At 49.8% G+C, this 23,140-nt stretch overlaps 48 non-coding genes across 48 annotated transcripts; 38 read left to right on the top strand and 10 right to left on the bottom strand.

Moving 5' to 3' along the window:
* The first annotated feature begins 175 nt into the window (after positions 1 to 175).
* Positions 176 to 247, top strand: trnae-uuc (transfer RNA glutamic acid (anticodon UUC)). Its single transcript has one exon. It is a non-coding gene; the product is annotated as a tRNA-Glu (tRNA).
* A 264-nt stretch (positions 248 to 511) lies between these two features.
* On the bottom strand, positions 512 to 583 carry trnae-cuc (transfer RNA glutamic acid (anticodon CUC)). The gene has a single exon. It is a non-coding gene; the product is annotated as a tRNA-Glu (tRNA).
* A 280-nt stretch (positions 584 to 863) lies between these two features.
* On the top strand, positions 864 to 950 carry trnay-gua (transfer RNA tyrosine (anticodon GUA)). The gene is given in 2 exon segments: positions 864 to 900; positions 915 to 950. It is a non-coding gene; the product is annotated as a tRNA-Tyr (tRNA).
* A 406-nt stretch (positions 951 to 1,356) lies between these two features.
* Positions 1,357 to 1,443, top strand: trnay-gua (transfer RNA tyrosine (anticodon GUA)). Its single transcript is given in 2 exon segments — positions 1,357 to 1,393; positions 1,408 to 1,443. It is a non-coding gene; the product is annotated as a tRNA-Tyr (tRNA).
* Positions 1,444 to 1,755: 312 nt separating this feature from the next.
* On the top strand, positions 1,756 to 1,828 carry trnar-acg (transfer RNA arginine (anticodon ACG)). Its single transcript has one exon. It is a non-coding gene; the product is annotated as a tRNA-Arg (tRNA).
* Positions 1,829 to 2,253: 425 nt separating this feature from the next.
* Positions 2,254 to 2,325, top strand: trnae-uuc (transfer RNA glutamic acid (anticodon UUC)). Its single transcript has one exon. It is a non-coding gene; the product is annotated as a tRNA-Glu (tRNA).
* Positions 2,326 to 2,589: 264 nt separating this feature from the next.
* trnae-cuc (transfer RNA glutamic acid (anticodon CUC)) lies at positions 2,590 to 2,661 on the bottom strand. The gene has a single exon. It is a non-coding gene; the product is annotated as a tRNA-Glu (tRNA).
* Positions 2,662 to 2,941: 280 nt separating this feature from the next.
* Positions 2,942 to 3,028, top strand: trnay-gua (transfer RNA tyrosine (anticodon GUA)). Its single transcript is given in 2 exon segments — positions 2,942 to 2,978; positions 2,993 to 3,028. It is a non-coding gene; the product is annotated as a tRNA-Tyr (tRNA).
* Positions 3,029 to 3,434: 406 nt separating this feature from the next.
* trnay-gua (transfer RNA tyrosine (anticodon GUA)) lies at positions 3,435 to 3,521 on the top strand. The gene is given in 2 exon segments: positions 3,435 to 3,471; positions 3,486 to 3,521. It is a non-coding gene; the product is annotated as a tRNA-Tyr (tRNA).
* Positions 3,522 to 3,833: 312 nt separating this feature from the next.
* trnar-acg (transfer RNA arginine (anticodon ACG)) lies at positions 3,834 to 3,906 on the top strand. Its single transcript has one exon. It is a non-coding gene; the product is annotated as a tRNA-Arg (tRNA).
* Positions 3,907 to 4,331: 425 nt separating this feature from the next.
* Positions 4,332 to 4,403, top strand: trnae-uuc (transfer RNA glutamic acid (anticodon UUC)). Its single transcript has one exon. It is a non-coding gene; the product is annotated as a tRNA-Glu (tRNA).
* Positions 4,404 to 4,667: 264 nt separating this feature from the next.
* Positions 4,668 to 4,739, bottom strand: trnae-cuc (transfer RNA glutamic acid (anticodon CUC)). The gene has a single exon. It is a non-coding gene; the product is annotated as a tRNA-Glu (tRNA).
* A 1,266-nt stretch (positions 4,740 to 6,005) lies between these two features.
* On the top strand, positions 6,006 to 6,092 carry trnay-gua (transfer RNA tyrosine (anticodon GUA)). Its single transcript is given in 2 exon segments — positions 6,006 to 6,042; positions 6,057 to 6,092. It is a non-coding gene; the product is annotated as a tRNA-Tyr (tRNA).
* An 805-nt stretch (positions 6,093 to 6,897) lies between these two features.
* Positions 6,898 to 6,970, top strand: trnar-acg (transfer RNA arginine (anticodon ACG)). The gene has a single exon. It is a non-coding gene; the product is annotated as a tRNA-Arg (tRNA).
* A 425-nt stretch (positions 6,971 to 7,395) lies between these two features.
* Positions 7,396 to 7,467, top strand: trnae-uuc (transfer RNA glutamic acid (anticodon UUC)). Its single transcript has one exon. It is a non-coding gene; the product is annotated as a tRNA-Glu (tRNA).
* A 123-nt stretch (positions 7,468 to 7,590) lies between these two features.
* On the top strand, positions 7,591 to 7,677 carry trnay-gua (transfer RNA tyrosine (anticodon GUA)). The gene is given in 2 exon segments: positions 7,591 to 7,627; positions 7,642 to 7,677. It is a non-coding gene; the product is annotated as a tRNA-Tyr (tRNA).
* A 406-nt stretch (positions 7,678 to 8,083) lies between these two features.
* trnay-gua (transfer RNA tyrosine (anticodon GUA)) lies at positions 8,084 to 8,170 on the top strand. Its single transcript is given in 2 exon segments — positions 8,084 to 8,120; positions 8,135 to 8,170. It is a non-coding gene; the product is annotated as a tRNA-Tyr (tRNA).
* Positions 8,171 to 8,482: 312 nt separating this feature from the next.
* On the top strand, positions 8,483 to 8,555 carry trnar-acg (transfer RNA arginine (anticodon ACG)). The gene has a single exon. It is a non-coding gene; the product is annotated as a tRNA-Arg (tRNA).
* A 425-nt stretch (positions 8,556 to 8,980) lies between these two features.
* On the top strand, positions 8,981 to 9,052 carry trnae-uuc (transfer RNA glutamic acid (anticodon UUC)). The gene has a single exon. It is a non-coding gene; the product is annotated as a tRNA-Glu (tRNA).
* Positions 9,053 to 9,317: 265 nt separating this feature from the next.
* trnae-cuc (transfer RNA glutamic acid (anticodon CUC)) lies at positions 9,318 to 9,389 on the bottom strand. Its single transcript has one exon. It is a non-coding gene; the product is annotated as a tRNA-Glu (tRNA).
* Positions 9,390 to 9,669: 280 nt separating this feature from the next.
* trnay-gua (transfer RNA tyrosine (anticodon GUA)) lies at positions 9,670 to 9,756 on the top strand. Its single transcript is given in 2 exon segments — positions 9,670 to 9,706; positions 9,721 to 9,756. It is a non-coding gene; the product is annotated as a tRNA-Tyr (tRNA).
* A 406-nt stretch (positions 9,757 to 10,162) lies between these two features.
* Positions 10,163 to 10,249, top strand: trnay-gua (transfer RNA tyrosine (anticodon GUA)). Its single transcript is given in 2 exon segments — positions 10,163 to 10,199; positions 10,214 to 10,249. It is a non-coding gene; the product is annotated as a tRNA-Tyr (tRNA).
* A 312-nt stretch (positions 10,250 to 10,561) lies between these two features.
* Positions 10,562 to 10,634, top strand: trnar-acg (transfer RNA arginine (anticodon ACG)). The gene has a single exon. It is a non-coding gene; the product is annotated as a tRNA-Arg (tRNA).
* Positions 10,635 to 11,059: 425 nt separating this feature from the next.
* Positions 11,060 to 11,131, top strand: trnae-uuc (transfer RNA glutamic acid (anticodon UUC)). The gene has a single exon. It is a non-coding gene; the product is annotated as a tRNA-Glu (tRNA).
* A 265-nt stretch (positions 11,132 to 11,396) lies between these two features.
* Positions 11,397 to 11,468, bottom strand: trnae-cuc (transfer RNA glutamic acid (anticodon CUC)). The gene has a single exon. It is a non-coding gene; the product is annotated as a tRNA-Glu (tRNA).
* A 280-nt stretch (positions 11,469 to 11,748) lies between these two features.
* Positions 11,749 to 11,835, top strand: trnay-gua (transfer RNA tyrosine (anticodon GUA)). Its single transcript is given in 2 exon segments — positions 11,749 to 11,785; positions 11,800 to 11,835. It is a non-coding gene; the product is annotated as a tRNA-Tyr (tRNA).
* Positions 11,836 to 12,657: 822 nt separating this feature from the next.
* Positions 12,658 to 12,729, top strand: trnae-uuc (transfer RNA glutamic acid (anticodon UUC)). The gene has a single exon. It is a non-coding gene; the product is annotated as a tRNA-Glu (tRNA).
* A 123-nt stretch (positions 12,730 to 12,852) lies between these two features.
* Positions 12,853 to 12,939, top strand: trnay-gua (transfer RNA tyrosine (anticodon GUA)). Its single transcript is given in 2 exon segments — positions 12,853 to 12,889; positions 12,904 to 12,939. It is a non-coding gene; the product is annotated as a tRNA-Tyr (tRNA).
* Positions 12,940 to 12,993: 54 nt separating this feature from the next.
* trnae-cuc (transfer RNA glutamic acid (anticodon CUC)) lies at positions 12,994 to 13,065 on the bottom strand. Its single transcript has one exon. It is a non-coding gene; the product is annotated as a tRNA-Glu (tRNA).
* Positions 13,066 to 13,345: 280 nt separating this feature from the next.
* On the top strand, positions 13,346 to 13,432 carry trnay-gua (transfer RNA tyrosine (anticodon GUA)). The gene is given in 2 exon segments: positions 13,346 to 13,382; positions 13,397 to 13,432. It is a non-coding gene; the product is annotated as a tRNA-Tyr (tRNA).
* An 822-nt stretch (positions 13,433 to 14,254) lies between these two features.
* Positions 14,255 to 14,326, top strand: trnae-uuc (transfer RNA glutamic acid (anticodon UUC)). The gene has a single exon. It is a non-coding gene; the product is annotated as a tRNA-Glu (tRNA).
* Positions 14,327 to 14,449: 123 nt separating this feature from the next.
* trnay-gua (transfer RNA tyrosine (anticodon GUA)) lies at positions 14,450 to 14,536 on the top strand. Its single transcript is given in 2 exon segments — positions 14,450 to 14,486; positions 14,501 to 14,536. It is a non-coding gene; the product is annotated as a tRNA-Tyr (tRNA).
* A 54-nt stretch (positions 14,537 to 14,590) lies between these two features.
* Positions 14,591 to 14,662, bottom strand: trnae-cuc (transfer RNA glutamic acid (anticodon CUC)). Its single transcript has one exon. It is a non-coding gene; the product is annotated as a tRNA-Glu (tRNA).
* Positions 14,663 to 14,942: 280 nt separating this feature from the next.
* Positions 14,943 to 15,029, top strand: trnay-gua (transfer RNA tyrosine (anticodon GUA)). Its single transcript is given in 2 exon segments — positions 14,943 to 14,979; positions 14,994 to 15,029. It is a non-coding gene; the product is annotated as a tRNA-Tyr (tRNA).
* Positions 15,030 to 16,825: 1,796 nt separating this feature from the next.
* Positions 16,826 to 16,897, top strand: trnae-uuc (transfer RNA glutamic acid (anticodon UUC)). The gene has a single exon. It is a non-coding gene; the product is annotated as a tRNA-Glu (tRNA).
* A 123-nt stretch (positions 16,898 to 17,020) lies between these two features.
* Positions 17,021 to 17,107, top strand: trnay-gua (transfer RNA tyrosine (anticodon GUA)). The gene is given in 2 exon segments: positions 17,021 to 17,057; positions 17,072 to 17,107. It is a non-coding gene; the product is annotated as a tRNA-Tyr (tRNA).
* Positions 17,108 to 17,161: 54 nt separating this feature from the next.
* On the bottom strand, positions 17,162 to 17,233 carry trnae-cuc (transfer RNA glutamic acid (anticodon CUC)). Its single transcript has one exon. It is a non-coding gene; the product is annotated as a tRNA-Glu (tRNA).
* A 772-nt stretch (positions 17,234 to 18,005) lies between these two features.
* trnay-gua (transfer RNA tyrosine (anticodon GUA)) lies at positions 18,006 to 18,092 on the top strand. Its single transcript is given in 2 exon segments — positions 18,006 to 18,042; positions 18,057 to 18,092. It is a non-coding gene; the product is annotated as a tRNA-Tyr (tRNA).
* Positions 18,093 to 18,404: 312 nt separating this feature from the next.
* Positions 18,405 to 18,477, top strand: trnar-acg (transfer RNA arginine (anticodon ACG)). The gene has a single exon. It is a non-coding gene; the product is annotated as a tRNA-Arg (tRNA).
* Positions 18,478 to 18,902: 425 nt separating this feature from the next.
* trnae-uuc (transfer RNA glutamic acid (anticodon UUC)) lies at positions 18,903 to 18,974 on the top strand. The gene has a single exon. It is a non-coding gene; the product is annotated as a tRNA-Glu (tRNA).
* Positions 18,975 to 19,097: 123 nt separating this feature from the next.
* trnay-gua (transfer RNA tyrosine (anticodon GUA)) lies at positions 19,098 to 19,184 on the top strand. Its single transcript is given in 2 exon segments — positions 19,098 to 19,134; positions 19,149 to 19,184. It is a non-coding gene; the product is annotated as a tRNA-Tyr (tRNA).
* Positions 19,185 to 19,590: 406 nt separating this feature from the next.
* Positions 19,591 to 19,677, top strand: trnay-gua (transfer RNA tyrosine (anticodon GUA)). The gene is given in 2 exon segments: positions 19,591 to 19,627; positions 19,642 to 19,677. It is a non-coding gene; the product is annotated as a tRNA-Tyr (tRNA).
* Positions 19,678 to 19,989: 312 nt separating this feature from the next.
* On the top strand, positions 19,990 to 20,062 carry trnar-acg (transfer RNA arginine (anticodon ACG)). The gene has a single exon. It is a non-coding gene; the product is annotated as a tRNA-Arg (tRNA).
* Positions 20,063 to 20,487: 425 nt separating this feature from the next.
* On the top strand, positions 20,488 to 20,559 carry trnae-uuc (transfer RNA glutamic acid (anticodon UUC)). Its single transcript has one exon. It is a non-coding gene; the product is annotated as a tRNA-Glu (tRNA).
* A 123-nt stretch (positions 20,560 to 20,682) lies between these two features.
* Positions 20,683 to 20,769, top strand: trnay-gua (transfer RNA tyrosine (anticodon GUA)). Its single transcript is given in 2 exon segments — positions 20,683 to 20,719; positions 20,734 to 20,769. It is a non-coding gene; the product is annotated as a tRNA-Tyr (tRNA).
* A 54-nt stretch (positions 20,770 to 20,823) lies between these two features.
* trnae-cuc (transfer RNA glutamic acid (anticodon CUC)) lies at positions 20,824 to 20,895 on the bottom strand. Its single transcript has one exon. It is a non-coding gene; the product is annotated as a tRNA-Glu (tRNA).
* Positions 20,896 to 22,772: 1,877 nt separating this feature from the next.
* trnay-gua (transfer RNA tyrosine (anticodon GUA)) lies at positions 22,773 to 22,859 on the top strand. The gene is given in 2 exon segments: positions 22,773 to 22,809; positions 22,824 to 22,859. It is a non-coding gene; the product is annotated as a tRNA-Tyr (tRNA).
* Positions 22,860 to 22,913: 54 nt separating this feature from the next.
* Positions 22,914 to 22,985, bottom strand: trnae-cuc (transfer RNA glutamic acid (anticodon CUC)). Its single transcript has one exon. It is a non-coding gene; the product is annotated as a tRNA-Glu (tRNA).
* Between the last annotated feature and the right edge of the window lie 155 nt (positions 22,986 to 23,140).

The raw sequence follows: 23,140 nt of genomic DNA, 5'->3' as shown, positions 1-23,140 counted from the left end.
TCTTCCATTGAGTCTGTTAAAACTGAATTCGGTAAACAATGCCTTCGGATCATACCCATATTTTTAAAGGGGACGATCACACACTGAAAGCCAAAGGGCTCAACAGAACCCTGCCCTTGTACGTACCACATGGATGAAAAACACCCCCACAAGCCTGCTTGATAGGTGCAGGAATTCCCATATGGTCTAGCGGTCAGGATTCCTGGTTTTCACCCAGGCGGCCAGGGTTCGACTCCCGGTATGGGAAGTTGTGATTGTTTTGGCTTCCCTTACTGAACAGCCAGCGCTTCGGTCTGCGGCAAAAGCACTTTTAGCCGGCAGTGGAGCTGCAGCAACCTGATAGGTTGAGGTTCTGTTGCTCACCTGCGTGCCTTTGATAGCTCAGCTGGTAGAGCGGCGGACTGTAGGTGGAAGGTTGGAAATCCTTAGGTCGCTGGTTCGACTCCGGCTCGAAGGAGGGCATTTTTCACATGCAAACACTTTCTTGGCTGTGTTGGAGGGAAAAAGACTGTTCCCTGACCGGGAATCGAACCCGGGCCGCGGCGGTGAGAGCGCCGAATCCTAACCACTAGACCACCAGGGAAGGACTTTTCAATGAGCCTTCTAAATCCTGACTGTGGGCCTCTACCGTGTTTTGCTGCAACTTCTCAAGCTAGACCACTAAGGCTAGCCTTTTTGTCCTGGAGAGAGTCTCTGACTCTGGATCACAGTTCTTCCACTGAGAAACAGTCCAGTCAATTACCAACAAGACGTGTAAACACCTGCAAGGCGCCAGACCGGTGGGCCAGTGGCCTAATGGAAAACGCGTCTGACTATGGATCAGAAATTTCTGATAGGTTGAGCTTTCGTTCGTAATCTCTGTGCCTTCGATAGCTCAGCTGGTAGAGCGGAGGACTGTAGGTGAAAGGTTGGCAATCCTTAGGTCGCTGGTTCGACTCCGGCTCGAAGGAGGTCCCTTTTCACATGCAAACCCTTTCTTGGCTAAGTTGCAAGGCAAAAGCATGTTCCCTGACCGGGAATCAAATCCGGGCCGCGGCGGTGAGAGCGCCGAATCCTAACCACTAGACCACCAGGGAAGGACTTTTCGATGAGCCTTCTAAATCCTGACTGTGGGCCTCTACCGTGTTTTGCTGCAACTTCTCAAGCTAGACCACTAAGGCTAGCCTTTTTGTCCTGGAGAGAGTCTCTGACTCTGGATCACAGTTCTTCCACTGAGAAACAGTCCAGTCAATTACCAACAAGACGTGTAAACACCTGCAAGGCGCCAGACCGGTGGGCCAGTGGCCTAATGGAAAACGCGTCTGACTATGGATCAGAAATTTCTGATAGGTTGAGCTTTCGTTCGTAATCTCTGTGCCTTCGATAGCTCAGCTGGTAGAGCGGAGGACTGTAGGTGAAAGGTTGGCAATCCTTAGGTCGCTGGTTCGACTCCGGCTCGAAGGAGGACCCTTTTCACATGCAAACCCTTTCTTGGCTAAGTTGCAAGGCAAAAGCATGTTCCCTGACCGGGAATCAAATCCGGGCCGCGGCGGTGAGAGCGCCGAATCCTAACCACTAGACCACCAGGGAAGGACTTTCTTATTCGCCTCCTAAATCCTGGCTGTTGGCCTCTACCAGATTTTGCTGCAACTTCTAAGGCTAGCCTTTTCCTCCTGGAGAGAATCTCTTACTCTGGATCACAGTTCTTCCACTGAGAAGCTGTTCAGTCAAACACCAACAAGACGCGTATAAACACCAGCAAGTCGTTCCTACAGTGGGCCAGTGGCGCAATGGATAACGCGTCTGACTACGGATCAGAAGATTCTAGGTTCGACTCCTGGCTGGCTCGAACGATTGTTTTTGCTTTGCTTTCAGCCTTTAATTATTAAATTGATTTATGTTTCTTATAAATTGACAGTCCAACCATAGGCTGTTTTGTCTGCGAGATAGCGCTTACCATTCATTACCGTGCGTGTTTTCAAATGCATCGCATAAGTACTGTCACAGGGACCTTGCTTTAATGAGCAGTTTTAAGTATCTATTATGTGATCACAAGAATGGGATAAAGTTTCACCCCCTGGGCGAAACAAATGACAGCTTCTTCCATTGAGTCTGTTAAAACTGAATTCGGTAAACAATGCCTTCGGATCATACCCATATTTTTAAAGGGGACGATCACACACTGAAAGCCAAAGGGCTCAACAGAACCCTGCCCTTGTACGTACCACATGGATGAAAAACACCCCCACAAGCCTGCTTGATAGGTGCAGGAATTCCCATATGGTCTAGCGGTCAGGATTCCTGGTTTTCACCCAGGCGGCCCGGGTTCGACTCCCGGTATGGGAAGTTGTGATTGTTTTGGCTTCCCTTACTGAACAGCCAGCGCTTCGGTCTGCGGCAAAAGCACTTTTAGCCGGCAGTGGAGCTGCAGCAACCTGATAGGTTGAGGTTCTGTTGCTCACCTGCGTGCCTTCGATAGCTCAGCTGGTAGAGCGGCGGACTGTAGGTGGAAGGTTGGAAATCTTTAGGTCGCTGGTTCGACTCCGGCTCGAAGGAGGGCATTTTTCACATGCAAACACTTTCTTGGCTCTGTTGGAGGGAAAAAGACTGTTCCCTGACCGGGAATCGAACCCGGGCCGCGGCGGTGAGAGCGCCGAATCCTAACCACTAGACCACCAGGGAAGGACTTTTCGATGAGCCTTCTAAATCCTGACTGTGGGCCTCTACCGTGTTTTGCTGCAACTTCTCAAGCTAGACCACTAAGGCTAGCCTTTTTGTCCTGGAGAGAGTCTCTGACTCTGGATCACAGTTCTTCCACTGAGAAACAGTCCAGTCAATTACCAACAAGACGTGTAAACACCTGCAAGGCGCCAGACCGGTGGGCCAGTGGCCTAATGGAAAACGCGTCTGACTATGGATCAGAAATTTCTGATAGGTTGAGCTTTCGTTCGTAATCTCTGTGCCTTCGATAGCTCAGCTGGTAGAGCGGAGGACTGTAGGTGAAAGGTTGGCAATCCTTAGGTCGCTGGTTCGACTCCGGCTCGAAGGAGGTCCCTTTTCACATGCAAACCCTTTCTTGGCTAAGTTGCAAGGCAAAAGCATGTTCCCTGACCGGGAATCAAATCCGGGCCGCGGCGGTGAGAGCGCCGAATCCTAACCACTAGACCACCAGGGAAGGACTTTTCGATGAGCCTTCTAAATCCTGACTGTGGGCCTCTACCGTGTTTTGCTGCAACTTCTCAAGCTAGACCACTAAGGCTAGCCTTTTTGTCCTGGAGAGAGTCTCTGACTCTGGATCACAGTTCTTCCACTGAGAAACAGTCCAGTCAATTACCAACAAGACGTGTAAACACCTGCAAGGCGCCAGACCGGTGGGCCAGTGGCCTAATGGAAAACGCGTCTGACTATGGATCAGAAATTTCTGATAGGTTGAGCTTTCGTTCGTAATCTCTGTGCCTTCGATAGCTCAGCTGGTAGAGCGGAGGACTGTAGGTGAAAGGTTGACAATCCTTAGGTCGCTGGTTCGACTCCGGCTCGAAGGAGGTCCCTTTTCACATGCAAACCCTTTCTTGGCTAAGTTGCAAGGCAAAAGCATGTTCCCTGACCGGGAATCAAATCCAGGCCGCGGCGGTGAGAGCGCCGAATCCTAACCACTAGACCACCAGGGAAGGACTTTCTTATTCGCCTCCTAAATCCTGGCTGTTGGCCTCTACCAGATTTTGCTGCAACTTCTAAGGCTAGTATTTTCCTCCTGGAGAGAATCTCTTACTCTGGATCACAGTTCTTCCACTGAGAAGCTGTTCAGTCAAACACCAACAAGACGCGTATAAACACCAGCAAGTCGTTCCTACAGTGGGCCAGTGGCGCAATGGATAACGCGTCTGACTACGGATCAGAAGATTCTAGGTTCGACTCCTGGCTGGCTCGAACGATTGTTTTTGCTTTGCTTTCAGCCTTTAATTATTAAATTGATTTATGTTTCTTATAAATTGACAGTCCAACCATAGGCTGTTTTGTCTGCGAGATAGCGCTTACCATTCATTACCGTGCGTGTTTTCAAATGCATCGCATAAGTACTGTCACAGGGACCTTGCTTTAATGAGCAGTTTTAAGTATCTATTATGTGATCACAAGAATGGGATAAAGTTTTACCCCCTGGGCGAAACAAATGACAGCTTCTTCCATTGAGTCTGTTAAAACTGAATTCGGTAAACAATGCCTTCGGATCATACCCATATTTTTAAAGGGGACGGTCACACACTGAAAGCCAAAGGGCTCAACAGAACCCTGCCCTTGTACGTACCACATGGATGAAAAACACCCCCACAAGCCTGCTTGATAGGTGCAGGAATTCCCATATGGTCTAGCGGTCAGGAGTCCTGGTTTTCACCCAGGCGGCCCGGGTTCGACTCCCGGTATGGGAAGTTGTGATTGTTTTGGCTTCCCTTACTGAACAGCCAGCGCTTCGGTCTGCGGCAAAAGCACTTTTAGCCGGCAGTGGAGCTGCAGCAACCTGATAGGTTGAGGTTCTGTTGCTCACCTGCGTGCCCTCGATAGCTCAGCTGGTAGAGCGGAGGACTGTAGGTGGAAGGTTGGAAATCCTTAGGTCGCTGGTTCGACTCCGGCTCGAAGGAGGTCATTTTTCACATGCAAACACTTTCTTGGCTGTGTTGGAGGGAAAAAGACTGTTCCCTGACCGGGAATCGAACCCGGGCCGCGGCGGTGAGAGCGCCGAATCCTAACCACTAGACCACCAGGGAAGGACTTTTCGATGAGCCTTCTAAATCCTGACTGTGGGCCTCTACCGTGTTTTGCTGCAACTTCTCAAGCTAGACCACTAAGGCTAGCCATTTTGTCCTGGAGTGAGTCTCTGACTCTGGATCACAGTTCTTCCACTGAGAAACAGTCCAGTCAATTACCAACAAGACGTGTAAACACCTGCAAGGCGCCAGACCGGTGGGCCAGTGGCCTAATGGAAAACGCGTCTGACTATGGATCAGAAATTTCTGATAGGTTGAGCTTTCGTTCGTAATCTCTGTGCCTTCGATAGCTCAGCTGGTAGAGCTGAGGACTGTAGGTGAAAGGTTGGCAATCCTTAGGTCGCTGGTTCGACTCCGGCTCGAAGGAGGTCCCTTTTCACATGCAAACCCTTTCTTGGCTAAGTTGCAAGGCAAAAGCATGTTCCCTGACCGGGAATCAAATCCGGGCCGCGGCGGTGAGAGCGCCGAATCCTAACCACTAGACCACCAGGGAAGGACTTTTCGATGAGCCTTCTAAATCCTGACTGTGGGCCTCTACCGTGTTTTGCTGCAACTTCTCAAGCTAGACCACTAAGGCTAGCCATTTTGTCCTGGAGAGAGTCTCTGACTCTGGATCACAGTTCTTCCACTGAGAAACAGTCCAGTCAATTACCAACAAGACGTGTAAACACCTGCAAGGCGCCAGACCGGTGGGCCAGTGGCCTAATGGAAAACGCGTCTGACTATGGATCAGAAATTTCTGATAGGTTGAGCTTTCGTTCGTAATCTCTGTGCCTTCGATAGCTCAGCTGGTAGAGCTGAGGACTGTAGGTGAAAGGTTGGCAATCCTTAGGTCGCTGGTTCGACTCCGGCTCGAAGGAGGTCCCTTTTCACATGCAAACCCTTTCTTGGCTAAGTTGCAAGGCAAAAGCATGTTCCCTGACCGGGAATCAAATCCGGGCCGCGGCGGTGAGAGCGCCGAATCCTAACCACTAGACCACCAGGGAAGGACTTTTCGATGAGCCTTCTAAATCCTGACTGTGGGCCTCTACCGTGTTTTGCTGCAACTTCTCAAGCTAGACCACTAAGGCTAGCCTTTTTGTCCTGGAGAGAGTCTCTGACTCTGGATCACAGTTCTTCCACTGAGAAACAGTCCAGTCAATTACCAACAAGACGTGTAAACACCTGCAAGGCACCAGACCGGTGGGCCAGTGGCCTAATGGAAAACGCGTCTGACTATGGATCAGAAATTTCTGATAGGTTGAGCTTTCGTTCGTAATCTCTGTGCCTTCGATAGCTCAGCTGGTAGAGCGGAGGACTGTAGGTGAAAGGTTGGCAATCCTTAGGTCGCTGGTTCGACTCCGGCTCGAAGGAGGTCCCTTTTCACATGCAAACCCTTTCTTGGCTAAGTTGCAAGGCAAAAGCATGTTCCCTGACCGGGAATCAAATCCGGGCCGCGGCGGTGAGAGCGCCGAATCCTAACCACTAGACCACCAGGGAAGGACTTTTCGATGAGCCTTCTAAATCCTGACTGTGGGCCTCTACCGTGTTTTGCTGCAACTTCTCAAGCTAGACCACTAAGGCTAGCCTTTTATTTCTGGAGAGAGTCTCTGACTCTGGATCACAGTTCTTCCACTGAGAAACAGTCCAGTCAATTACCAACAAGACGTGTAAACACCTGCAAGGCGCCAGACCGGTGGGCCAGTGGCCTAATGGAAAACGCGTCTGACTATGGATCAGAAATTTCTGATAGGTTGAGCTTTCGTTCGTAATCTCTGTGCCTTCGATAGCTCAGCTGGTAGAGTGGAGGACTGTAGGTGAAAGGTTGGCAATCCTTAGGTCGCTGGTTCGACTCCGGCTTGAAGGAGGTCCCTTTTCACATGCAAACCCTTTCTTGGCTAAGTTGCAAGGCAAAAGCATGTTCCCTGACCGGGAATCAAATCCGGGCCGCGGCGGTGAGAGCGCCGAATCCTAACCACTAGACCACCAGGGAAGGACTTTCTTATTCGCCTCCTAAATCCTGGCTGTTGGCCTCTACCAGATTTTGCTGCAACTTCTAAGGCTAGCCTTTTCCTCCTGGAGAGAATCTCTTACTCTGGATCACAGTTCTTCCACTGAGAAGCTGTTCAGTCAAACACCAACAAGACGCGTATAAACACCAGCAAGTCGTTCCTACAGTGGGCCAGTGGCGCAATGGATAACGCGTCTGACTACGGATCAGAAGATTCTAGGTTCGACTCCTGGCTGGCTCGAACGATTGTTTTTGCTTTGCTTTCAGCCTTTAATTATTAAATTGATTTATGTTTCTTATAAATTGACAGTCCAACCATAGGCTGTTTTGTCTGCGAGATAGCGCTTACCATTCATTACCGTGCGTGTTTTCAAATGCATCGCATAAGTACTGTCACAGGGACCTTGCTTTAATGAGCAGTTTTAAGTATCTATTATGTGATCACAAGAATGGGATAAAGTTTCACCCCCTGGGCGAAACAAATGACAGCTTCTTCCATTGAGTCTGTTAAAACTGAATTCGGTAAACAATGCCTTCGGATCATACCCATATTTTTAAAGGGGACGATCACACACTGAAAGCCAAAGGGCTCAACAGAACCCTGCCCTTGTACGTACCACATGGATGAAAAACACCCCCACAAGCCTGCTTGATAGGTGCAGGAATTCCCATATGGTCTAGCGGTCAGGATTCCTGGTTTTCACCCAGGCGGCCCGGGTTCGACTCCCGGTATGGGAAGTTGTGATTGTTTTGGCTTCCCTTACTGAACAGCCAGCGCTTCGGTCTGCGGCAAAAGCACTTTTAGCCGGCAGTGGAGCTGCAGCAACCTGATAGGTTGAGGTTCTGTTGCTCACCTGCGTGCCTTCGATAGCTCAGCTGGTAGAGCGGAGGACTGTAGGTGGAAGGTTGGAAATCCTTAGGTCGCTGGTTCGACTCCGGCTCGAAGGAGGTCATTTTTCACATGCAAACACTTTCTTGGCTGTGTTGGAGGGAAAAAGACTGTTCCCTGACCGGGAATCGAACCCGGGCCGCAGGGGTGAGAGCGCCGAATCCTAACCACTAGACCACCAGGGAAGGACTTTTCGATGAGCCTTCTAAATCCTGACTGTGGGCCTCTACCGTGTTTTGCTGCAACTTCTCAAGCTAGACCACTAAGGCTAGCCTTTTTGTCCTGGAGAGAGTCTCTGACTCTGGATCACAGTTCTTCCACTGAGAAACAGTCCAGTCAATTACCAACAAGACGTGTAAACACCTGCAAGGCGCCAGACCGGTGGGCCAGTGGCCTAATGGAAAACGCGTCTGACTATGGATCAGAAATTTCTGATAGGTTGAGCTTTCGTTCGTCATCTCTGTGCCTTCGATAGCTCAGCTGGTAGAGCGGAGGACTGTAGGTGAAAGGTTGGCAATCCTTAGGTCGCTGGTTCGACTCCGGCTCGAAGGAGGTCCCTTTTCACATGCAAACCCTTTCTTGGCTAAGTTGCAAGGCAAAAGCATGTTCCCTGACCGGGAATCAAATCCGGGCCGCGGCGGTGAGAGCGCCGAATCCTAACCACTAGACCACCAGGGAAGGACTTTCTTATTCGCCTCCTAAATCCTGGCTGTTGACCTCTACCAGATTTTGCTGCAACTTCTAAGGCTAGCCTTTTCCTCCTGGAGAGAATCTCTTACTCTGGATCACAGTTCTTCCACTGAGAAGCTGTTCAGTCAAACACCAACAAGACGCGTATAAACACCAGCAAGTCGTTCCTACAGTGGGCCAGTGGCGCAATGGATAACGCGTCTGACTACGGATCAGAAGATTCTAGGTTCGACTCCTGGCTGGCTCGAACGATTGTTTTTGCTTTGCTTTCAGCCTTTAATTATTAAATTGATTTATGTTTCTTATAAATTGACAGTCCAACCATAGGCTGTTTTGTCTGCGAGATAGCGCTTGCCATTCATTACCGTGCGTTTTTTCAAATGCATCGCAGAAGTACTGTCACAGGGACCTTGCTTTAATGAGCAGTTTTAAGTATCTATTATGTGATCACAAGAATGGGATAAAGTTTCACCCCCTGGGCGAAACAAATGACAGCTTCTTCCATTGAGTCTGTTAAAACTGAATTCGGTAAACAATGCCTTCGGATCATACCCATATTTTTAAAGGGGACGATCACACACTGAAAGCCAAAGGGCTCAACAGAACCCTGCCCTTGTACGTACCACATGGATGAAAAACACCCCCACAAGCCTGCTTGATAGGTGCAGGAATTCCCATATGGTCTAGCGGTCAGGATTCCTGGTTTTCACCCAGGCGGCCCGGGTTCGACTCCCGGTATGGGAAGTTGTGATTGTTTTGGCTTCCCTTACTGAACAGCCAGCGCTTCGGTCTGCGGCAAAAGCACTTTTAGCCGGCAGTGGAGCTGCAGCAACCTGATAGGTTGAGGTTCCTTATGCTCTTCTGCGTGCCTTTGATAGCTCAGCTGGTAGAGCGGAGGACTGTAGGTGGAAGGTTGGAAATCCTTAGGTCGCTGGTTCGACTCCGGCTCGAAGGAGGTCATTTTTCACATGCAAACACTTTCTTGGCTGTGTTGGAGGGAAAAAGACTGTTCCCTGACCGGGAATCGAACCCGGGCCGCGGCGGTGAGAGCGCCGAATCCTAACCACTAGACCACCAGGGAAGGACTTTTCGATGAGCCTTCTAAATCCTGACTGTGGGCCTCTACCGTGTTTTGCTGCAACTTCTCAAGCTAGACCACTAAGGCTAGCCTTTTTGTCCTGGAGAGAGTCTCTGACTCTGGATCACAGTTCTTCCACTGAGAAACAGTCCAGTCAATTACCAACAAGACGTGTAAACACCTGCAAGGCGCCAGACCGGTGGGCCAGTGGCCTAATGGAAAACGCGTCTGACTATGGATCAGAAATTTCTGATAGGTTGAGCTTTCGTTCGTAATCTCTGTGCCTTCGATAGCTCAGCTGGTAGAGCGGAGGACTGTAGGTGAAAGGTTGGCAATCCTTAGGTCGCTGGTTCGACTCCGGCTCGAAGGAGGTCCCTTTTCACATGCAAACCCTTTCTTGGCTAAGTTGCAAGGCAAAAGCATGTTCCCTGACCGGGAATCAAATCCGGGCCGCGGCGGTGAGAGCGCCGAATCCTAACCACTAGACCACCAGGGAAGGACTTTTCGATGAGCCTTCTAAATCCTGACTGTGGGCCTCTACCGTGTTTTGCTGCAACTTCTCAAGCTAGACCACTAAGGCTAGTCTTTTTGTCCTGGAGAGATTCTCTGACTCTGGATCACAGTTCTTCCACTGAGAAACAGTCCAGTCAATTACCAACAAGACGTGTAAACACCTGCAAGGCGCCAGACCGGTGGGCCAGTGGCCTAATGGAAAACGCGTCTGACTATGGATCAGAAATTTCTGATAGGTTGAGCTTTCGTTCGTAATCTCTGTGCCTTCGATAGCTCAGCTGGTAGAGCGGAGGACTGTAGGTGAAAGGTTGGCAATCCTTAGGTCGCTGGTTCGACTCCGGCTCGAAGGAGGTCCCTTTTCACATGCAAACCCTTTCTTGGCTAAGTTGCAAGGCAAAAGCATGTTCCCTGACCGGGAATCAAATCCGGGCCGCGGCGGTGAGAGCGCCGAATCCTAACCACTAGACCACCAGGGAAGGACTTTCTTATTCGCCTCCTAAATCCTGGCTGTTGGCCTCTACCAGATTTTGCTGCAACTTCTAAGGCTAGCCTTTTCCTCCTGGAGAGAATCTCTTACTCTGGATCACAGTTCTTCCACTGAGAAGCTGTTCAGTCAAACACCAACAAGACGCGTATAAACACCAGCAAGTCGTTCCTACAGTGGGCCAGTGGCGCAATGGATAACGCGTCTGACTACGGATCAGAAGATTCTAGGTTCGACTCCTGGCTGGCTCGAACGATTGTTTTTGCTTTGCTTTCAGCCTTTAATTATTAAATTGATTTATGTTTCTTATAAATTGACAGTCCAACCATAGGCTGTTTTGTCTGCGAGATAGCGCTTGCCATTCATTACCGTGCGTTTTTTCAAATGCATCGCAGAAGTACTGTCACAGGGACCTTGCTTTAATGAGCAGTTTTAAGTATCTATTATGTGATCACAAGAATGGGATAAAGTTTCACCCCCTGGGCGAAACAAATGACAGCTTCTTCCATTGAGTCTGTTAAAACTGAATTCGGTAAACAATGCCTTCGGATCATACCCATATTTTTAAAGGGGACGATCACACACTGAAAGCCAAAGGGCTCAACAGAACCCTGCCCTTGTACGTACCACATGGATGAAAAACACCCCCACAAGCCTGCTTGATAGGTGCAGGAATTCCCATATGGTCTAGCGGTCAGGATTCCTGGTTTTCACCCAGGCGGCCCGGGTTCGACTCCCGGTATGGGAAGTTGTGATTGTTTTGGCTTCCCTTACTGAACAGCCAGCGCTTCGGTCTGCGGCAAAAGCACTTTTAGCCGGCAGTGGAGCTGCAGCAACCTGATAGGTTGAGGTTCCTTATGCTCTTCTGCGTGCCTTTGATAGCTCAGCTGGTAGAGCGGAGGACTGTAGGTGGAAGGTTGGAAATCCTTAGGTCGCTGGTTCGACTCCGGCTCGAAGGAGGTCATTTTTCACATGCAAACACTTTCTTGGCTGTGTTGGAGGGAAAAAGACTGTTCCCTGACCGGGAATCGAACCCGGGCCGCGGCGGTGAGAGCGCCGAATCCTAACCACTAGACCACCAGGGAAGGACTTTTCGATGAGCCTTCTAAATCCTGACTGTGGGCCTCTACCGTGTTTTGCTGCAACTTCTCAAGCTAGACCACTAAGGCTAGCCTTTTTGTCCTGGAGAGAGTCTCTGACTCTGGATCACAGTTCTTCCACTGAGAAACAGTCCAGTCAATTACCAACAAGACGTGTAAACACCTGCAAGGCGCCAGACCGGTGGGCCAGTGGCCTAATGGAAAACGCGTCTGACTATGGATCAGAAATTTCTGATAGGTTGAGCTTTCGTTCGTAATCTCTGTGCCTTCGATAGCTCAGCTGGTAGAGCGGAGGACTGTAGGTGAAAGGTTGGCAATCCTTAGGTCGCTGGTTCGACTCCGGCTCGAAGGAGGTCCCTTTTCACATGCAAACCCTTTCTTGGCTAAGTTGCAAGGCAAAAGCATGTTCCCTGACCGGGAATCAAATCCGGGCCGCGGCGGTGAGAGCGCCGAATCCTAACCACTAGACCACCAGGGAAGGACTTTTCGATGAGCCTTCTAAATCCTGACTGTGGGCCTCTACCGTGTTTTGCTGCAACTTCTCAAGCTAGACCACTAAGGCTAGTCTTTTTGTCCTGGAGAGAGTCTCTGACTCTGGATCACAGTTCTTCCACTGAGAAACAGTCCAGTCAATTACCAACAAGACGTGTAAACACCTGCAAGGCGCCAGACCGGTGGGCCAGTGGCCTAATGGAAAACGCGTCTGACTACGGATCAGAAGATTCTAGGTTCGACTCCTGGCTGGCCTGAATAATTGTTTTTGCTTTGCTTTCAGCCTTTAATTATTAAATTGATTTATGTTTCTTATAAATTGACAGTCCAACCATAGGCTGTTTTGTATGCGAGATAGCGCTTACCATTCATTACCGTGCGTGTTTTCAAATGCATCGCATAAGTACTGTCACAGGGACCTTGCTTTAATGAGCAGTTTTAAGTATCTATTATGTGATCACAAGAATGGGATAAAGTTTCACCCCCTGGGCGAAACAAATGACAGCTTCTTCCATTGAGTCTGTTAAAACTGAATTCGGTAAACAATGCCTTCGGATCATACCCATATTTTTAAAGGGGACGATCACACACTGAAAGCCAAAGGGCTCAACAGAACCCTGCCCTTGTACGTACCACATGGATGAAAAACACCCCCACAAGCCTGCTTGATAGGTGCAGGAATTCCCATATGGTCTAGCGGTCAGGATTCCTGGTTTTCACCCAGGCGGCCCGGGTTCGACTCCCGGTATGGGAAGTTGTGATTGTTTTGGCTTCCCTTACTGAACAGCCAGCGCTTCGGTCTGCGGCAAAAGCACTTTTAGCCGGCAGTGGAGCTGCAGCAACCTGATAGGTTGAGGTTCTGTTGCTCACCTGCGTGCCTTCGATAGCTCAGCTGGTAGAGCGGAGGACTGTAGGTGGAAGGTTGGAAATCCTTAGGTCGCTGGTTCGACTCCGGCTCGAAGGAGGTCATTTTTCACGTGCAAACACTTTCTTGGCTGTGTTGGAGGGAAAAAGACTGTTCCCTGACCGGGAATCGAACCCGGGCCGCGGCGGTGAGAGCGCCGAATCCTAACCACTAGACCACCAGGGAAGGACTTTTCGATGAGCCTTCTAAATCCTGACTGTGGGCCTCTACCGTGTTTTGCTGCAACTTCAAAAGCTAGACCACTAAGGCTAGCCTTTTTGTCCTGGAGAGAGTCTCTGACTCTGGATCACAGTTCTTCCACTGAGAAACAGTCCAGTCAATTACCAACAAGACGTGTAAACACCTGCAAGGCGCCAGACCGGTGGGCCAGTGGCCTAATGGAAAACGCGTCTGACTATGGATCAGAAATTTCTGATAGGTTGAGCTTTCGTTTGTAATCTCTGTGCCTTCGATAGCTCAGCTGGTAGAGCGGAGGACTGTAGGTGAAAGGTTGGCAATCCTTAGGTCGCTGGTTCGACTCCGGCTCGAAGGAGGTCCCTTTTCACATGCAAACCCTTTCTTGGCTAAGTTGCAAGGCAAAAGCATGTTCCCTGACCGGGAATCAAATCCGGGCCGCGGCGGTGAGAGCGCCGAATCCTAACCACTAGACCACCAGGGAAGGACTTTTCGATGAGCCTTCTAAATCCTGACTGTGGGCCTCTACCGTGTTTTGCTGCAACTTCTCAAGCTAGACCACTAAGGCTAGCCTTTTTGTCCTGGAGAGAGTCTCTGACTCTGGATCACAGTTCTTCCACTGAGAAACAGTCCAGTCAATTACCAACAAGACGTGTAAACACCTGCAAGGCGCCAGACCGGTGGGCCAGTGGCCTAATGGAAAACGCGTCTGACTATGGATCAGAAGATTCTAGGTTCGACTCCTGGCTGGCCTGAATAATTGTTTTTGCTTTGCTTTCAGCCTTTAATTATTAAATTGATTTATGTTTCTTATAAATTGACAGTCCAACCATAGGCTGTTTTGTATGCGAGATAGCGCTTACCATTCATTACCGTGCGTGTTTTCAAATGCATCGCATAAGTACTGTCACAGGGACCTTGCTTTAATGAGCAGTTTTAAGTATCTATTATGTGATCACAAGAATGGGATAAAGTTTCACCCCCTGGGCGAAACAAATGACAGCTTCTTCCATTGAGTCTGTTAAAACTGAATTCGGTAAACAATGCCTTCGGATCATACCCATATTTTTAAAGGGGACGATCACACACTGAAAGCCAAAGGGCTCAACAGAACCCTGCCCTTGTACGTACCACATGGATGAAAAACACCCCCACAAGCCTGCTTGATAGGTGCAGGAATTCCCATATGGTCTAGCGGTCAGGATTCCTGGTTTTCACCCAGGCGGCCCGGGTTCGACTCCCGGTATGGGAAGTTGTGATTGTTTTGGCTTCCCTTACTGAACAGCCAGCGCTTCGGTCTGCGGCAAAAGCACTTTTAGCCGGCAGTGGAGCTGCAGCAACCTGATAGGTTGAGGTTCTGTTGCTCACCTGCGTGCCTTCGATAGCTCAGCTGGTAGAGCGGAGGACTGTAGGTGGAAGGTTGGAAATCCTTAGGTCGCTGGTTCGACTCCGGCTCGAAGGAGGTCATTTTTCACGTGCAAACACTTTCTTGGCTGTGTTGGAGGGAAAAAGACTGTTCCCTGACCGGGAATCGAACCCGGGCCGCGGCGGTGAGAGCGCCGAATCCTAACCACTAGACCACCAGGGAAGGACTTTTCGATGAGCCTTCTAAATCCTGACTGTGGGCCTCTACCGTGTTTTGCTGCAACTTCAAAAGCTAGACCACTAAGGCTAGCCTTTTTGTCCTGGAGAGAGTCTCTGACTCTGGATCACAGTTCTTCCACTGAGAAACAGTCCAGTCAATTACCAACAAGACGTGTAAACACCTGCAAGGCGCCAGACCGGTGGGCCAGTGGCCTAATGGAAAACGCGTCTGACTATGGATCAGAAATTTCTGATAGGTTGAGCTTTCGTTTGTAATCTCTGTGCCTTCGATAGCTCAGCTGGTAGAGCGGAGGACTGTAGGTGAAAGGTTGGCAATCCTTAGGTCGCTGGTTCGACTCCGGCTCGAAGGAGGTCCCTTTTCACATGCAAACCCTTTCTTGGCTAAGTTGCAAGGCAAAAGCATGTTCCCTGACCGGGAATCAAATCCGGGCCGCGGCGGTGAGAGCGCCGAATCCTAACCACTAGACCACCAGGGAAGGACTTTTCGATGAGCCTTCTAAATCCTGACTGTGGGCCTCTACCGTGTTTTGCTGCAACTTCTCAAGCTAGACCACTAAGGCTAGCCTTTTTGTCCTGGAGAGAGTCTCTGACTCTGGATCACAGTTCTTCCACTGAGAAACAGTCCAGTCAATTACCAACAAGACGTGTAAACACCTGCAAGGCGCCAGACCGGTGGGCCAGTGGCCTAATGGAAAACGCGTCTGACTATGGATCAGAAATTTCTGATAGGTTGAGCTTTCGTTCGTAATCTCTGTGCCTTCGATAGCTCAGCTGGTAGAGCGGAGGACTGTAGGTGAAAGGTTGGCAATCCTTAGTTCGCTGGTTCGACTCCGGCTCGAAGGAGGTCCCTTTTCACATGCAAACCCTTTCTTGGCTAAGTTGCAAGGCAAAAGCATGTTCCCTGACCGGGAATCAAATCCGGGCCGCGGCGGTGAGAGCGCCGAATCCTAACCACTAGACCACCAGGGAAGGACTTTTCGATGAGCCTTCTAAATCCTGACTGTGGGCCTCTACCGTGTTTTGCTGCAACTTCTCAAGGTAGACCACTAAGGCTAGCCTTTTTGTCCTGGAGAGAGTCTCTGACTCTGGATCACAGTTCTTCCACTGAGAAACAGTCCAGTCAATTACCAACAAGACGTGTAAACACCTGCAAGGCGCCAGACCGGTGGGCCAGTGGCCTAATGGAAAACGCGTCTGACTATGGATCAGAAATTTCTAAAAGGTTGAGCTTTCGTTCGTAATCTCTGTGCCTTCGATAGCTCAGCTGGTAGAGTGGAGGACTGTAGGTGAAAGGTTGGCAATCCTTAGGTCGCTGGTTCGACTCCGGCTCGAAGAAGGTCCCTTTTCACATGCAAACCCTTTCTTGGCTAAGTTGCAAGGCAAAAGCATGTTCCCTGACCGGGAATCAAATCCGGGCCGCGGCGGTGAGAGCGCCGAATCCTAACCACTAGACCACCAGGGAAGGACTTTCTTATTCGCCTCCTAAATCCTGGCTGTTGGCCTCTACCAGATTTTGCTGCAACTTCTAAGGCTAGCCTTTTCCTCCTGGAGAGAATCTCTTACTCTGGATCACAGTTCTTCCACTGAGAAGCTGTTCAGTCAAACACCAACAAGACGCGTATAAACACCAGCAAGTCGTTCCTACAGTGGGCCAGTGGCGCAATGGATAACGCGTCTGACTACGGATCAGAAGATTCTAGGTTTGACTCTTGGCTGGCTTGAATGATTGTTTTTGCTTTGCTTTCAGCCTTTAATTATTAAATTGATTTATGTTTCTTATAAATTGACAGTCCAACCATAGGCTGTTTTGTCTGCGAGATAGCGCTTACCATTCATTACCGTGCGTGTTTTCAAATGCATCGCATAAGTACTGTCACAGGGACCTTGCTTTAATGAGCAGTTTTAAGTATCTATTATGTGATCACAAGAATGGGATAAAGTTTCACCCCCTGGGCGAAACAAATGACAGCTTCTTCCATTGAGTCTGTTAAAACTGAATTCGGTAAACAATGCCTTCGGATCATACCCATATTTTTAAAGGGGACGATCACACACTGAAAGCCAAAGGGCTCAACAGAACCCTGCCCTTGTACGTACCACATGGATGAAAAACACCCCCACAAGCCTGCTTGATAGGTGCAGGAATTCCCATATGGTCTAGCGGTCAGGATTCCTGGTTTTCACCCAGGCGGCCCGGGTTCGACTCCCGGTATGGGAAGTTGTGATTGTTTTGGCTTCCCTTACTGAACAGCCAGCGCTTCGGTCTGCGGCAAAAGCACTTTTAGCCGGCAGTGGAGCTGCAGCAACCTGATAGGTTGAGGTTCTGTTGCTCACCTGCGTGCCTTCGATAGCTCAGCTGGTAGAGCGGAGGACTGTAGGTGGAAGGTTGGAAATCCTTAGGTCGCTGGTTCGACTCCGGCTCGAAGGAGGTCATTTTTCACATGCAAACACTTTCTTGGCTGTGTTGGAGGGAAAAAGACTGTTCCCTGACCGGGAATCGAACCCGGGCCGCGGCGGTGAGAGCGCCGAATCCTAACCACTAGACCACCAGGGAAGGACTTTTCGATGAGCCTTCTAAATCCTGACTGTGGGCCTCACCGTGTTTTGCTGCAACTTCTCAAGCTAGACCACTAAGGCTAGCCTTTTTGTCCTGGAGAGAGTCTCTGACTCTGGATCACAGTTCTTCCACTGAGAAACAGTCCAGTCAATTACCAACAAGACGTGTAAACACCTGCAAGGCGCCAGACCGGTGGGCCAGTGGCCTAATGGAAAACGCGTCTGACTATGGATCAGAAATTTCTGATAGGTTGAGCTTTCGTTCGTCATCTCTGTGCCTTCGATAGCTCAGCTGGTAGAGCGGAGTATTGTAGGTGAAAGGTTGGCAATCCTTAGGTCGCTGGTTCGACTCCGGCTCGAAGGAGGTCCCTTTTCACATGCAAACCCTTTCTTGGCTAAGTTGCAAGGCAAAAGCATGTTCCCTGACCGGGAATCAAATCCGGGCCGCGGCGGTGAGAGCGCCGAATCCTAACCACTAGACCACCAGGGAAGGACTTTTCGATGAGCCTTCTAAATCCTGACTGTGGGCCTGTACCGTGTTTTGCTGCAACTTCTCAAGCTAGACCACTAAGGCTAGCCTTTTTGTCCTGGAGAGAGTCTCTGACTCTGGATCACAGTTCTTCCACTGAGAAACAGTCCAGTCAATTACCAACAAGACGTGTAAACACCTGCAAGGCGCCAGACCGGTGGGCCAGTGGCCTAATGGAAAACGCGTCTGACTATGGATCAGAAATTTCTGATAGGTTGAGCTTTCGTTCGTAATCTCTGTGCCTTCGATAGCTCAGCTGGTAGAGCGGAGGACTGTAGGTGAAAGGTTGGCAATCCTTAGGTCGCTGGTTCGACTCCGGCTCGAAGGAGGTCCCTTTTCACATGCAAACCCTTTCTTGGCTAAGTTGCAAGGCAAAAGCATGTTCCCTGACCGGGAATCAAATCCGGGCCGCGGCGGTGAGAGCGCCGAATCCTAACCACTAGACCACCAGGGAAGGACTTTCTTATTCGCCTCCTAAATCCTGGCTGTTGGCCTCTACCAGATTTTGCTGCAACTTCTAAGGCTAGCCTTTTCCTCCTGGAGAGAATCTCTTACTCTGGATCACAGTTCTTCCACTGAGAAGCTGTTCAGTCAAACACCAACAAGACGCGTATAAACACCAGCAAGTCGTTCCTACAGTGGGCCAGTGGCGCAATGGATAACGCGTCTGACTACGGATCAGAAGATTCTAGGTTCGACTCCTGGCTGGCTCGAACGATTGTTTTTGCTTTGCTTTCAGCCTTTAATTATTAAATTGATTTATGTTTCTTATAAATTGACAGTCCAACCATAGGCTGTTTTGTCTGCGAGATAGCGCTTACCATTCATTACCGTGCGTGTTTTCAAATGCATCGCATAAGTACTGTCACAGGGACCTTGCTTTAATGAGCAGTTTTAAGTATCTATTATGTGATCACAAGAATGGGATAAAGTTTCACCCCCTGGGCGAAACAAATGACAGCTTCTTCCATTGAGTCTGTTAAAACTGAATTCGGTAAACAATGCCTTCGGATCATACCCATATTTTTAAAGGGGACGATCACACACTGAAAGCCAAAGGGCTCAACAGAACCCTGCCCTTGTACGTACCACATGGATGAAAAACACCCCCACAAGCCTGCTTGATAGGTGCAGGAATTCCCATATAGTCTAGCGGTCAGGATTCCTGGTTTTCACCCAGGCGGCCCGGGTTCGACTCCCGGTATGGGAAGTTGTGATTGTTTTGGCTTCCCTTACTGAACAGCCAGCGCTTCGGCCTGTGGCAAAAGCACTTTTAGCCGGCAGTGGAGCTGCAGCAACCTGATAGGTTGAGGTTCTGTTGCTCACCTGCGTGCCTTCGATAGCTCAGCTGGTAGAGCGGAGGACTGTAGGTGGAAGGTTGGAAATCCTTAGGTCGCTGGTTCGACTCCGGCTCGAAGGAGGTCATTTTTCACATGCAAACACTTTCTTGGCTGTGTTGGAGGGAAAAAGACTGTTCCCTGACCGGGAATAGAACCCGGGCCGCGGCGGTGAGAGCGCCGAATCCTAACCACTAGACCACCAGGGAAGGACTTTTCGATGAGCCTTCTAAATCCTGACTGTGGGCCTCTACCGTGTTTTGCTGCAACTTCTCAAGCTAGACCACTAAGGCTAGCCTTTTTGTCCTGGAGAGAGTCTCTGACTCTGGATCACAGTTCTTCCACTGAGAAACAGTCCAGTCAATTACCAACAAGACGTGTAAACACCTGCAAGGCGCCAGACCGGTGGGCCAGTGGCCTAATGGAAAACGCGTCTGACTATGGATCAGAAATTTCTGATAGGTTGAGCTTTCGTTCGTAATCTCTGTGCCTTCGATAGCTCAGCTGGTAGAGCGGAGGACTGTAGGTGAAAGGTTGGCAATCCTTAGGTCGCTGGTTCGACTCCGGCTCGAAGGAGGTCCCTTTTCACATGCAAACCCTTTCTTGGCTAAGTTGCAAGGCAAAAGCATGTTCCCTGACCGGGAATCAAATCCGGGCCGCGGCGGTGAGAGCGCCGAATCCTAACCACTAGACCACCAGGGAAGGACTTTCTTATTCGCCTCCTTAATCCTGGCTGTTCGCCTCTACCAGATTTTGCTGCAACTTCTAAGGCTAGCCTTTTCCTCCTGGAGAGAATCTCTTACTCTGGATCACAGTTCTTCCACTGAGAAGCTGTTCAGTCAAACACCAACAAGACGTGTATAAACACCAGCAAGTCGTTCCTACAGTGGTCCAGTGGCGCAATGGATAACGCGTCTGACTACGGATCAGAAGATTCTAGGTTCGACTCCTGGCTGGCTCGAAAGATTGTTTTTGCTTTGCTTTCAGCCTTTAATTATTAAATTGATTTATGTTTCTTATAAATTGACAGTCCAACCATAGGCTGTTTTGTCTGCGAGATAGCGCTTACCATTCATTACCGTGCGTGTTTTCAAATGCATCGCATAAGTACTGTCACAGGGACGTTGCTTTAATGAGCAGTTTTAAGTATCTATTATGTGATCACAAGAATGGGATAAAGTTTCACCCCCTGGGCGAAACAAATGACAGCTTCTTCCATTGAGTCTGTTAAAACTGAATTCGGTAAACAATGCCTTCGGATCATACCCATATTTTTAAAGGGGACGATCACACACTGAAAGCCAAAGGGCTCAACAGAACCCTGCCCTTGTACGTACCACATGGATGAAAAACACCCCCACAAGCCTGCTTGGTAGGTGCAGGAATTCCCATATGGTCTAGCGGTCAGGATTCCTGGTTTTCACCCAGGCGGCCCGGGTTCGACTCCCGGTATGGGAAGTTGTGATTGTTTTGGCTTCACTTACTGAACAGCCAGCGCTTCGGTCTGTGGCAAAAGCACTTTTAGCCGGCAGTGGAGCTGCAGCAACCTGATAGGTTGAGGTTCTGTTGCTCACCTGCGTGCCTTCGATAGCTCAGCTGGTAGAGCGGAGGACTGTAGGTGGAAGGTTGGAAATCCTTAGGTCGCTGGTTCGACTCCGGCTCGAAGGAGGTCATTTTTCACATGCAAACACTTTCTTGGCTGTGTTGGAGGGAAAGAGACTGTTCCCTGACCGGGAATTGAACCCGGGCCGCGGCGGTGAGAGCGCCGAATCCTAACCACTAGACCACCAGGGAAGGACTTTTCGATGAGCTTTCTAAATCCTGACTGTGGGCCTCTACCGTGTTTTGCTGCAACTTCTCAAGCTAGACCACTAAGGCTAGCCTTTTTGTCCTGGAGAGAGTCTCTGACTCTGGATCACAGTTCTTCCACTGAGAAACAGTCCAGTCAATTACCAACAAGACGTGTAAACACCTGCAAGGCGCCAGACCGGTGGGCCAGTGGCCTAATGGAAAACGCGTCTGACTATGGATCAGAAATTTCTGATAGGTTGAGCTTTCGTTCGTAATCTCTGTGCCTTCGATAGCTCAGCTGGTAGAGCGGAGGACTGTAGGTGAAAGGTTGGCAATCCTTAGTTCGCTGGTTCGACTCCGGCTCGAAGGAGGTCCCTTTTCACATGCAAACCCTTTCTTGGCTAAGTTGCAAGGCAAAAGCATGTTCCCTGACCGGGAATCAAATCCGGGCCGCGGCGGTGAGAGCGCCGAATCCTAACCACTAGACCACCAGGGAAGGACTTTTCGATGAGCCTTCTAAATCCTGACTGTGGGCCTCTACCGTGTTTTGCTGCAACTTCTCAAGGTAGACCACTAAGGCTAGCCTTTTTGTCCTGGAGAGAGTCTCTGACTCTGGATCACAGTTCTTCCACTGAGAAACAGTCCAGTCAATTACCAACAAGACGTGTAAACACCTGCAAGGCGCCAGACCGGTGGGCCAGTGGCCTAATGGAAAACGCGTCTGACTATGGATCAGAAATTTCTAAAAGGTTGAGCTTTCGTTCGTAATCTCTGTGCCTTCGATAGCTCAGCTGGTAGAGTGGAGGACTGTAGGTGAAAGGTTGGCAATCCTTAGGTCGCTGGTTCGACTCCGGCTCGAAGGAGGTCCCTTTTCACATGCAAACCCTTTCTTGGCTAAGTTGCAAGGCAAAAGCATGTTCCCTGACCGGGAATCAAATCCGGGCCGCGGCGGTGAGAGCGCCGAATCCTAACCACTAGACCACCAGAGAAGGACTTTTCGATGAGCCTTCTAAATCCTGACTGTGGGCCTCTACCGTGTTTTGCTGCAACTTCTCAAGCTAGACCACTAAGGCTAGCCTTTTTGTCCTGGAGAGAGTCTCTGACTCTGGATCACAGTTCTTCCACTGAGAAACAGTCCAGTCAATTACCAACAAGACGTGTAAACACCTGCAAGGCGCCAGACCGGTGGGCCAGTGGCCTAATGGAAAACGTGTCTGACTACGGATCAGAAGATTCTAGGTTCGACTCCTGGCTGGCCTGAATAATTGTTTTTGCTTTGCTTTCAGCCTTTAATTATTAAATTGATTTATGTTTCTTATAAATTGACAGTCCAACCATAGGCTGTTTTGTATGCGAGATAGCGCTTACCATTCATTACCGTGCGTGTTTTCAAATGCATCGCATAAGTACTGTCACAGGGACCTTGCTTAATTGAGCAGTTTTAAGTATCTATTATGTGATCACAAGAATGGGATAAAGTTTCACCCCCTGGGCGAAACAAATGACAGCTTCTTCCATTGAGTCTGTTAAAACTGAATTCGGTAAACAATGCCTTCGGATCATACCCATATTTTTAAAGGGGACGATCACACACTGAAAGCCAAAGGGCTCAACAGAACCCTGCCCTTGTACGTACCACATGGATGAAAAACACCCCCACAAGCCTGCTTGATAGGTGCAGGAATTCCCATATGGTCTAGCGGTCAGGATTCCTGGTTTTCACCCAGGCGGCCCGGGTTCGACTTCCGGTATGGGAAGTTGTGATTGTTTTGGCTTCCCTTACTGAACAGCCAGCGCTTCGGTCTGCGGCAAAAGCACTTTTAGCCGGCAGTGGAGCTGCAGCAACCTGATAGGTTGAGGTTCTGTTGCTCACCTGCGTGCCTTCGATAGCTCAGCTGGTAGAGCGGAGGACTGTAGGTGGAAGGTTGGAAATCCTTAGGTCGCTGGTTCGACTCCGGCTCGAAGGAGGTCATTTTTCACGTGCAAACACTTTCTTGGCTGTGTTGGAGGGAAAAAGACTGTTCCCTGACCGGGAATCGAACCCGGGCCGCGGCGGTGAGAGCGCCGAATCCTAACCACTAGACCACCAGGGAAGGACTTTTCGATGAGCCTTCTAAATCCTGACTGTGGGCCTCTACCGTGTTTTGCTGCAACTTCAAAAGCTAGACCACTAAGGCTAGCCTTTTTGTCCTGGAGAGAGTCTCTGACTCTGGATCACAGTTCTTCCACTGAGAAACAGTCCAGTCAA

Source organism: Pseudorasbora parva, chromosome 6 (genome assembly GCF_024679245.1).
Source record: "Pseudorasbora parva isolate DD20220531a chromosome 6, ASM2467924v1, whole genome shotgun sequence".
Lineage (NCBI taxonomy): Eukaryota > Metazoa > Chordata > Actinopteri > Cypriniformes > Gobionidae > Pseudorasbora > Pseudorasbora parva.
This window is presented reverse-complemented; position numbering and strand designations above follow the sequence as displayed.